This window comes from Giraffa tippelskirchi, chromosome 10, assembly GCF_054371585.1.
Source record: "Giraffa tippelskirchi isolate mGirTip1 chromosome 10, T2T-mGirTip1v1.2.pri, whole genome shotgun sequence".
Lineage (NCBI taxonomy): Eukaryota > Metazoa > Chordata > Mammalia > Artiodactyla > Giraffidae > Giraffa > Giraffa tippelskirchi.
In genome coordinates, this window is record NC_137284.1 from 33759934 (window position 1) to 33768876 (window position 8943).

At 41.6% G+C, this 8943-nt stretch overlaps 1 pseudogene across 1 annotated transcript; it reads right to left on the reverse strand.

The window, feature by feature from the left end:
• Positions 1-4597: 4597 nt before the first annotated feature.
• Positions 4598-7783, reverse strand: LOC145523080 (60 kDa heat shock protein, mitochondrial-like; annotated as a pseudogene). The gene is made up of 2 exons (XR_014066340.1): positions 7233-7783; positions 4598-6298 (listed from the first exon to the last, which is right to left on the reverse strand). The product of XR_014066340.1 is annotated as a 60 kDa heat shock protein, mitochondrial-like (transcript).
• Positions 7784-8943: the final 1160 nt, after the last annotated feature.

Sequence of the window (8943 nt, forward strand, 5' to 3'; positions counted from 1 at the left end):
TTCCTGGTTTGTTACCTGGTTTTGCTTTACTTTTTTTCTTATGGTTCTTTTACTAATTTCTTACAGTGTATACTTAGCTTTTTTTTTTTTTTAAACACTTACTTTTAATTAATGGAGGCATTAGGGGCTAAATATTTTCTTCTCAGAATAGCTCTTTCTGCATCTTGAGGGTTTTTATATTAAACATCTATTTCTGCTTTATTGACTATGCCAAAGCCTTTGACTGTGTGGATCACAAAAAACTGTGGAAAATTCTGAAAGAGATGGGAATACCAGACCATCTGACCTGCCTCTTGAGAAACCCGTATGCGGGTCAGGAAGCAACAGTTAGAACTGGACATGGAACAACAGACTGTTTCCACCAGGAGAAATATCAATAACCTCAGATATGCAGATGACACCACCCTTATGGCAGAAAGTGAAGAAGAACTAAACAGCCTCTTGATGAAAGTGAAAGAGAAAATTGAAAAAGTTGGCTTAAAGCTCAACAGTCAGAAAACTAAGATCATGGCATCCAGTCCCATCATTTCATGGCAAATAGATGGGTAAACAATGGAAACATGGCTGACTTTATTTTTTGGGCTCCAAAATCACTGCAGATGGTGATTGCAGCCATGAAATTAAAAGACGCTTACTCCTTGGTAGGAAGGTTATGGCCAACCTAGATAGCATATTTAAAAGCAGAGACATTACTTTGCCAACAAAGGTCCATCTAGCGAAGGCTATGGTTTTTCCAGTAGTCATGTATGGATGTGAGAGTTGAATGGTGAAGAAAGTTGAGTGCCGAAGAATTGATGCTTTTGAAATATGGTGTTGGAGAAGACTCTTGAGAGTCCCTTGGACTGCAAGAAGATCCATCCAGTCCATCCTAAAGGAGATCAATCCTGGGTGTTCATTGGAAGGACTGATGTTGAAGCTGAAACTCCAATATTTTGGCTACCCGATGCGAAGAGCTGACTCATTTGAAAAGACCCTGATATTGGGAAAGATTGAAGGCAGGAAGAGAAGGGGACGACAGAGGGTGAGCAGGATAGATGGCATCACCAACTCAATGGACAGGAGTTTGGGTAAACTCCGGGAGTTGGTGATGGACAGGGAGGCCTGGCGTGCTGGGATTCATGGGGTCACAAAAAGTTGGGCACAACTGAGCGACTGAACTGAACTCTAATTTTTGTTTTGTTTTTACATGATACATAACATTCTCTTTCGGGGAAGGCGATGGCACCCCACTCCAGTACTCTTGCCTGGAAAATCCCATGGACGGAGGAGCCTGGTAGGCTGCAGTCCATGGGGTCATGGGGTCGCAAAGAGTCAAACACGACTGAGCGACTTCACTTTCACTTTTCACTTTCATACATTGGAGGAGGAAATAGCAACCCACTTCAGTGTTCTTGCCTGGAGAATCCCAGGGACGGCAGAGCCTGGTGGGCTGCCATCTATGGGGTCGCACAGAGTCAGACACGACTGAAGCGACTTAGCAGCAGCAGCAACATTCTCTTTGAACTAAGCTTTACAGTAGTTATCTTATTTTTCTCGACTTTTTATAATGTGTTTCTTATTTTATTGAACAATAATAGTAGAAACCCCCCACACTTTGTAGATTACTTAGTCCCTTTTGCATGAGTTCAGAGATAGTCTACAGATACACTAAATGTATATTTCTATTCCTTTTTCCTTTCTAGAAATAGGCCAGTGGTTACAACCTGCAAAATGAAGTGTTTCCTCAACTGATGTGAATATCCATTTTCAGGACCTATTGGGATGTCTCACAAAACGGAAATGGAATGGTGTCTAGAGTCCTGTGGTTACTCTGCAGGTGCATTAAAGTTACCATGCTTGTGATGTGGCTCCCCTATCTTTGTTCTCCTGGCTCCTTGTATTCTCTTGCCCTCAAGGCCACCGAGACTCAGTGTCCTCATTCAGCAATTTCTTTTCTTTTGAGAGTCAGGAAAAACTTGCATAGTCAGGAAAGTTTGATGAATTTTAATCCTGGAAGCTTTCAGAAATTTTTAAAGTACACTTTTATTTCCATGTCTATTACTATAGTGCTAATTTTCTATCTCTTGCCTGGTCCTAGATCATTTGCTTTTACCAAGACCCCAACAAAGCCTCATTTTATATACACATAAACAGTATATCTGACTATGGCTACCAAGAACACCTTTACAAATGGAAGCAAATAATTTGAGACTGGGTTGAAAGGTAGCAAAGATATTAAATGTATCTGTTTTTCTTTTGTTTTTGTTTCATTGATAATTTTTAGAGTCAATATTAAGATCTTTATAATGTTCATACTATTTTTCCTTTGACAAATTTTCTTTTACCTTTTTCTTGTTGTTGTTCAGTCAGTCAGTCTTGTCCAACTCTTTGCGACCCCATGGACTGCAGCATGCCAGGCTTCCCTGTCTTTCACTATCTCCCAGGATGTGCTCAAACTCATGTCCATTGAGTAGATGATGCCACCCAGACATCCTCTGTTGCCCTCTTCTCCTCTTGCCCTCAATCTTTCACAGCATCAGGGGCTTTTCCAGGGTTGGCTGTTTGCATCAAGTAACCAAACTATTGGAGCTTCAGCTTCAGCATCAGTCCTGCCAATGAATATTCAGGATTGATCTCCTTTAGGATGGATTGATTGGATCTCCTTGCAGTCCAAGGGACTCTCAGGAGTCTTCTCCAGCACCTCAGTTCAAAACCATCAATTTTGGGGCACTCAGTCTTCATTATGGTCCAACTCTCACATTTGTTCATGACAACTGAAAAAACTGTAGATTTGACTATATGGACCTTTGTTGGCAAAGTGATGTCTCTACTTTTTAATATGCTGTATAGGTTTGTCATACCTTTTCTTCCATGGATCAAGCATCTTTTAATTTCATGGCTGCAGTCACCATCTGCAGTGATTTTGGAGCCCAAGAAAATGAAGTCTGCCACTGTTTCCACTGTTTCCTCATCTATTTGCCATAAAGCAATGGGACTGAATGACATGCTATTTGTTTTTTGAATGTTGAGTTTTAAGCCAGCTTTTTCACTCTCCTCTTTCACCTTCATCAAGAGGCTCTTTAGTTCCTTTTTGCTGTTGCTGCTAAGTCGCTTCAGTCGTGTCCAACTCTGTGCGACCCCATAGATGGCAGCCCATCAGGCTCCCCCGTCCCTGGGATTCTCCAGGCAAGAAAACCGAAGTGGGTTGCCATTTCCTTCTCCAATGTATGAAAATGAAAAGTGAAGTCGCTCAGTCATGTCCGACTCTTAGAGACCCCAGAAACCTACCAGAGCCTACCAGGCTCCTCTGTCCATGGGATTTTCCAGGCAAGAGTACTGGAGTGGGTTGCCATTGCCTTCTCCATTAGTTCCTCTTTGCTTTCTGCCATTAGAGTGGTGTCATCTGCATATATCAGATTATTGATATTTCTCCTGGCAATCTTTATTCCAGCTTAAGCTTCATCCAGCCTAGAATTTTGCCTGATGTACTCTGCATATCAGTTAAATAAGCAGGATAACAATATACAGCCTTGACATACTCCTTTCCCAATTTGGAGCCAGTCCGTTGTTCCATGTCCGGTTCTAACTTGCTTCTTAACTTGCATACAGGTTTCTCAGGAGGCAGGTCAAGTGGTCTGGTAATCCCATTTCTTTAAGAATTTCCCACAGTTTGTTGTGATCCACATAGTCAAAGGCTTTAGTGTAGTCAATGAAGAAGAAGTAGGTGTCTTTCTGGAATTCTTTTGCTTTTTCTATGATCCAATAGATGTTGGCAATTTGATTTCTGGTTCCTTTGCCTTTTCTAAATCCATCTGGAATCTCTTGGTTCACATACTGTTGAAGCCTATTTTGAAAGACTTTGAGCATTGCCTTCCTAGCATGTGAAATGAGTGCAAATGAAAAAGTAGTTTGAACATTCTTTGGCATTTCCATTCTTTGGGATTGGGATGAAAACCTACCTTTTCCAGTCCTGTGGCCACTCCTGAGTTTTCCAGATTTCCTGGCATATTAAGTACAGCACTTTAACAGCATCATCTTTTAGGATTTGAACTAGCTCAGCTGTAATTCCACCTGGGCTTCCCAGGTGGTACTAGTGGTAAAGAACCTGCCTGCCAATGCAGGAGACAAGAGAGATGGGTTCATCTCTGGGTTGGGAAGATCCCCTGGATAAGGGCATGGCAACCCACTCTAGTATGTTTGCCTGGAGAATTCCGTGGACAGAGGAGGCTGGTGGGCTACAATTCATAGCGTCTCAATGAGTTGGACATGACTGATGCGACTTGGCACTTAAGGAATTCCATCATCTCTACTAGCTTTGTTCGTAATGCTTCCTAAGGGCCACTTGACTTCACACTCCAGAATGTCTTGCACCAGGGGAGTGATCATGACATTGTGTTTTTCCAGGTCATTAAGACTTTTTGTACAGTTCTTCTGTGTATTCATGCCACCTCTTCTTAACATCATCTGCTTCTGTTAGGCCCATACCATTTCTATCTTTTATTATGCCTATCTTTGCATGAAATGTTCCCTCATTATCTCTAATTTTCTTGAAGAGATCGCTAGTCTTTCCCATCCTGTTGTTTTCCTCTATTTCTTTGAATTGTTCACTTAATAAGGCTTTTTTTTAACTTTAAATAATTTTTATTACACAAAGGTTGTCACATAATTGGATATTTCTCTACTTTGTACACAATTATTCTTACTCTTCACAGAAATGCTGCTCCTTAACTTTTCATATGGTGATAGCAAGCACTAAAATCCTGATTTTAACAGAAGAGTAGTAAAAATGCCTCAGTGATTTAAGTTGAAAACAGTACCTTGGTACATGGCTCTTAAGCTCATTTATCAGGAATGTACAAATGTCTTTATTCAAAAATACAAAATAAATTGTCTGTAGGCATGGACAATGACAGCAGTAAACCATTGTATGTTGTCAACTGAAACCAGTAACTGATGGTTATAGTTATTTTCTTAAACATCAGCCAGTCTTTTCTTCAGTCATCTCCTTCAACTGACCTCTCCTGAAGTTATTGGTGAGGAACACTGCCTTGAGCCTCCTCTCACAGTTCATTAATAGTGGCAAAGCACTATTCTAGGAATTAGAACATGCGACCTCCCATACCACCTCCCATTCCATCCATGCCGCCCATTCCAGGATCCTTCTCTTCTTTAGGAATTTCTGTGACTACAACTTCTGCTGTTGTTAACAGAGAGGCCACTCCAGCAGCATCCAGTAATGCAGTTCTTACAACCTTAGTTGGGTCAGTGATTCCTTTTTCCACCATATTCACAAAATCTCCAAGCATAGCATCATAACCAACTTCTGAAGAACTCTGCATAATTTTCTCAACTATCAACGATCCTTCAACACCTGCATTCTTAGCAATGGTCATTGCAGGAATTTTGAGTGTTTTTTTTTTTTAACTATTTCTATATCTATTTTTTGGTCTTCGTTACCTGGAGTTATTGACTCCAAGGCTGGAATGCACTGAAGCAGGGCACAGCTCCCTCCCAAAACAATGCCTTCTTCAACAGCAGCTCATGTAGCATTAAGGGCATCTGTAACTCTGTCTTTCTTTTCATTCACTTCAACATCACTTGTCCCACCAACCTTCAGCACAGCAACACCATCTGAGAGTTTTGCCAGATATTCATTCAGTTTTTCCTTTTCGTATTCGCTAGTTGTGATATCTAACTGCTCAATGATTTCTTGGATACGCTTCTCAGTTTTAGCCTTGTCACCTTTTCCTTTCAAGACCATGGCATCATCTTTGGTCACAATGACCTCTCCAACTTTTCCTAAGTCATGAGACTGAACATCTTCAAGATTTAGATTTAGTCCTTCTTCTCCAAATACTGCACCACCAGTAGCAATAGCCATGTCTTTAAGCTGGTTCTTTCTATTGTCACCAAAACCCAGAGCTTTGACTGCCACAACTTGAAGACCAACTTTCAGCCTATTCAAAACAAGGGTACTTAGAGCTTCTCCATCCACATCTTCAGCAATTATGACCAAGGGCTTCTGGTGAAGCATTGGCAATTTCAAGAGCAGGAACAATGGACTGGACACTAGAAATTTTCTTTTCACTCAATAGAACATATGCATCTTGGAATTCACATTTCTGACCTTTTGATGTATTAATAAAGTATGGAGAAATATATCCTCTATCAAACTTCATGCCTTCAATAATTTCTAATTCATCATTCAGTGTTTTTCCATCCTTTAATGTGATAACACCCTATCTTCCAACTTTTTTCATGGCATCAGAAATGATGTTGCCAATTCCTTTGTCTCCATTTGCAGACATGGAACAACAGACTAGTTCCAAATAGGAAAAAGAGTACGTCAAGGCTGTATATTGTCACCCTGCTTATTTAACTTATATGCAGAGTACATCATGAGAAACGCTGGGCTGGAAGAAACACAAGCTGGAATCAAGATTGCCGGGAGAAATATCAATAACCTCAGATATGCAGATGACACCACCCTTATGGCAGAAAGTCAAGAAGAACTAAAGAGCCTCTTGATGAAGGTGAAAGAGGAGTGAAAAAGTTGGCTTAAAGCTCAACATTCAGAAAACTAAGATCATGGCATCTGGTCCCATCACTTCATGGGAAATAGATGGGGAAACAGTGGAAACAGTGTCAGACTTTATTTTTTTGGGCCCCAAAATCACTGCTGATGGTGATTGCAGCCATGAAATTAAGACGCTTACTCCTTGGAAGGAAGGTTATGACCAACCTAGATAGCATATTTAAAAGCAGAGACATTACTTTGCCAACAAAGGTCCGTCTAGTCAAGGTTATGGTTTATCCAGTGGTCATGTATGGATGTGAGAGTTGGACGATGAAGAAAGCTGAGCGCCGAAGAATTGATGCTTTTGAACTGTGGTGTTGGAGAAGACTCTTGAAAGTCCCTTGGACTGCAAGGAGATCCAACCAGTCCATCCTAAGGCAGATCAGTCCTGGGTGTTCATTGGAAGGACTGATGTTGAAGCTGAAACTCCAATACTTTGGCCACCTCATGTGAAGAGTTGACTCATTGGAAAAGACCCTAATGCTTGGAAGGATTGAGGGTAGGAGGAGAAGGGGACGACAGAGAATGAGATGGTTGGATGGCATTACTGACTCGATGGACGTGGGTTTGGGTAAACTCCGGGAGTTGGTGATGGACAGGGATGCCTGGCGTGCTGCGATTCATGGGGTCGCAGAGTCGGACATGACTGAGCGACTGAGCGATTGAACGACTGAACTGAATTGAGCAATCTCTTCAGGGGTTGTCACTGGTTTAGACTGCTTCTTAAGTTCAGCAATTACAGCATCAACAGCTAACATCACACCTCTCCTGATTTCCACTGGATTAGCACCTTTGCTAATCTTCTCGAAGCCTTCCTTGGCAATAAGGCGTGCCAGTACAGTAGCAGTAGTGGTGCCATCCCCGGCCTCTTCATTTGTGTTATTGGCAACATCTTGAACAAGCTTAGCGCCAATATTTTTATATTTATCTTTTCAATTAATAGACTTTGCAACAGTCACACCATCCTTTGTCACTTTGGGACTTCCCTTCCCCAGCTCTGTTCAATAATCACTGTCCTTCCCTTTGGCCCCATAGTAACGGCTACAGCATCGGCTAAAAGGTCTACACCTTGAAGCATTAAGGCTCGAGCATCTGCACCAAATTTTACATCTTTGGCATAAGCCCAAGTGAGATGAGGAGCCAGTGCCCTGGACACTGGCCTCATCTGGCGAAGGACTTCGGGTAATCGAAGCATTTCTGCGGGGCAGCGGCATGACGTGCGGGCGACGAGACAGGCCGTTGGCGGCAACTGCGGGACAGAGTGCAGGGCACGCACGGCAGTGACCCCTGTCCCCTCCCTCCGCAGCTTCCCCCGCCCCTCCCTTATAAGGCTTTCTTATCTCTCCTTGCTATACTTTGGAACTCTGCATTCGGATGGGTATATTTTCCTTTTCTCCTTTGCCTTTTACAACTTTTACTGAATTAACTAATACTTTAAATTTTCTCTAGGGCACCTTTGTTTTAAAGGAAATTGTTTTGAGCATTAGTTTACTTCTTTATTTTTCAATAAAAAATAAAAACCTCTTATCCAATAATTGGCATAATCGGTTACAATATATTGTTCATTTTTAACACCAGTTTCTTTATAGTAATTTTGTGTGTTGTTTTAAATTTTAGTGTTGATATATTTTAGTATAAACATTGCTAATGATTCCTAGTTTTATAGTCAAAGAATGTGGCTAATATAGTTTTCACATTTTAGAATTTGTGGGTCCTTTTGGCTAATTAGGGATAAAAATGAAAGTGTTAGTTGCTTAGTCCTTTCGGACTCTTTGTGACTCCATGGAATGTAGCCCTCCAGGCTCCTCTGTCCGTGAAATTCTCCAGGTAAGAATACTAGAGTGGGAAGCCATTCCCTTCTCCAGGGATCTTCCTGACCCAGGATCTAACCCAGGTCTCCTGCTTTGCAGTCAGATTCTTTACTGCCTGCACCACCAGGGAAGCCCAATTAGGGATAATATTTCCCCCAAATATTGCATGCCTATTTAAAATGAGGTGATAACCCCTGTAAAAGCTTTGGCTCATTCATATTTTTCCTGTGTGCGTGCGTGAATGTGCTTCGTCACTCAGTTGTATCTGACTCTGCAATCGTATGGACTGTAGCCTGCCAGTCTCCTGTGTCAACGGGATTTTTCAGGCAAGAATACTGATATGGGTTGCCATCTCCTCCTCCAGGGGATCTTCTTGACTTAGGGATCAAACCCATGTCTCATATGTCTCCTGTATTGCAGGCAGATTCTTTAATGGCTGCATCTTCAGGGAAGCCAATTGATGCATGTTAGTTTAATTATTAATGTACTTATACAATATTATAAATATCTATATGTTTATTTTGGGCTTCCCTGGTGGCTCAGATGGTAAAGAATCCACCTGCAATGTGGGAGACC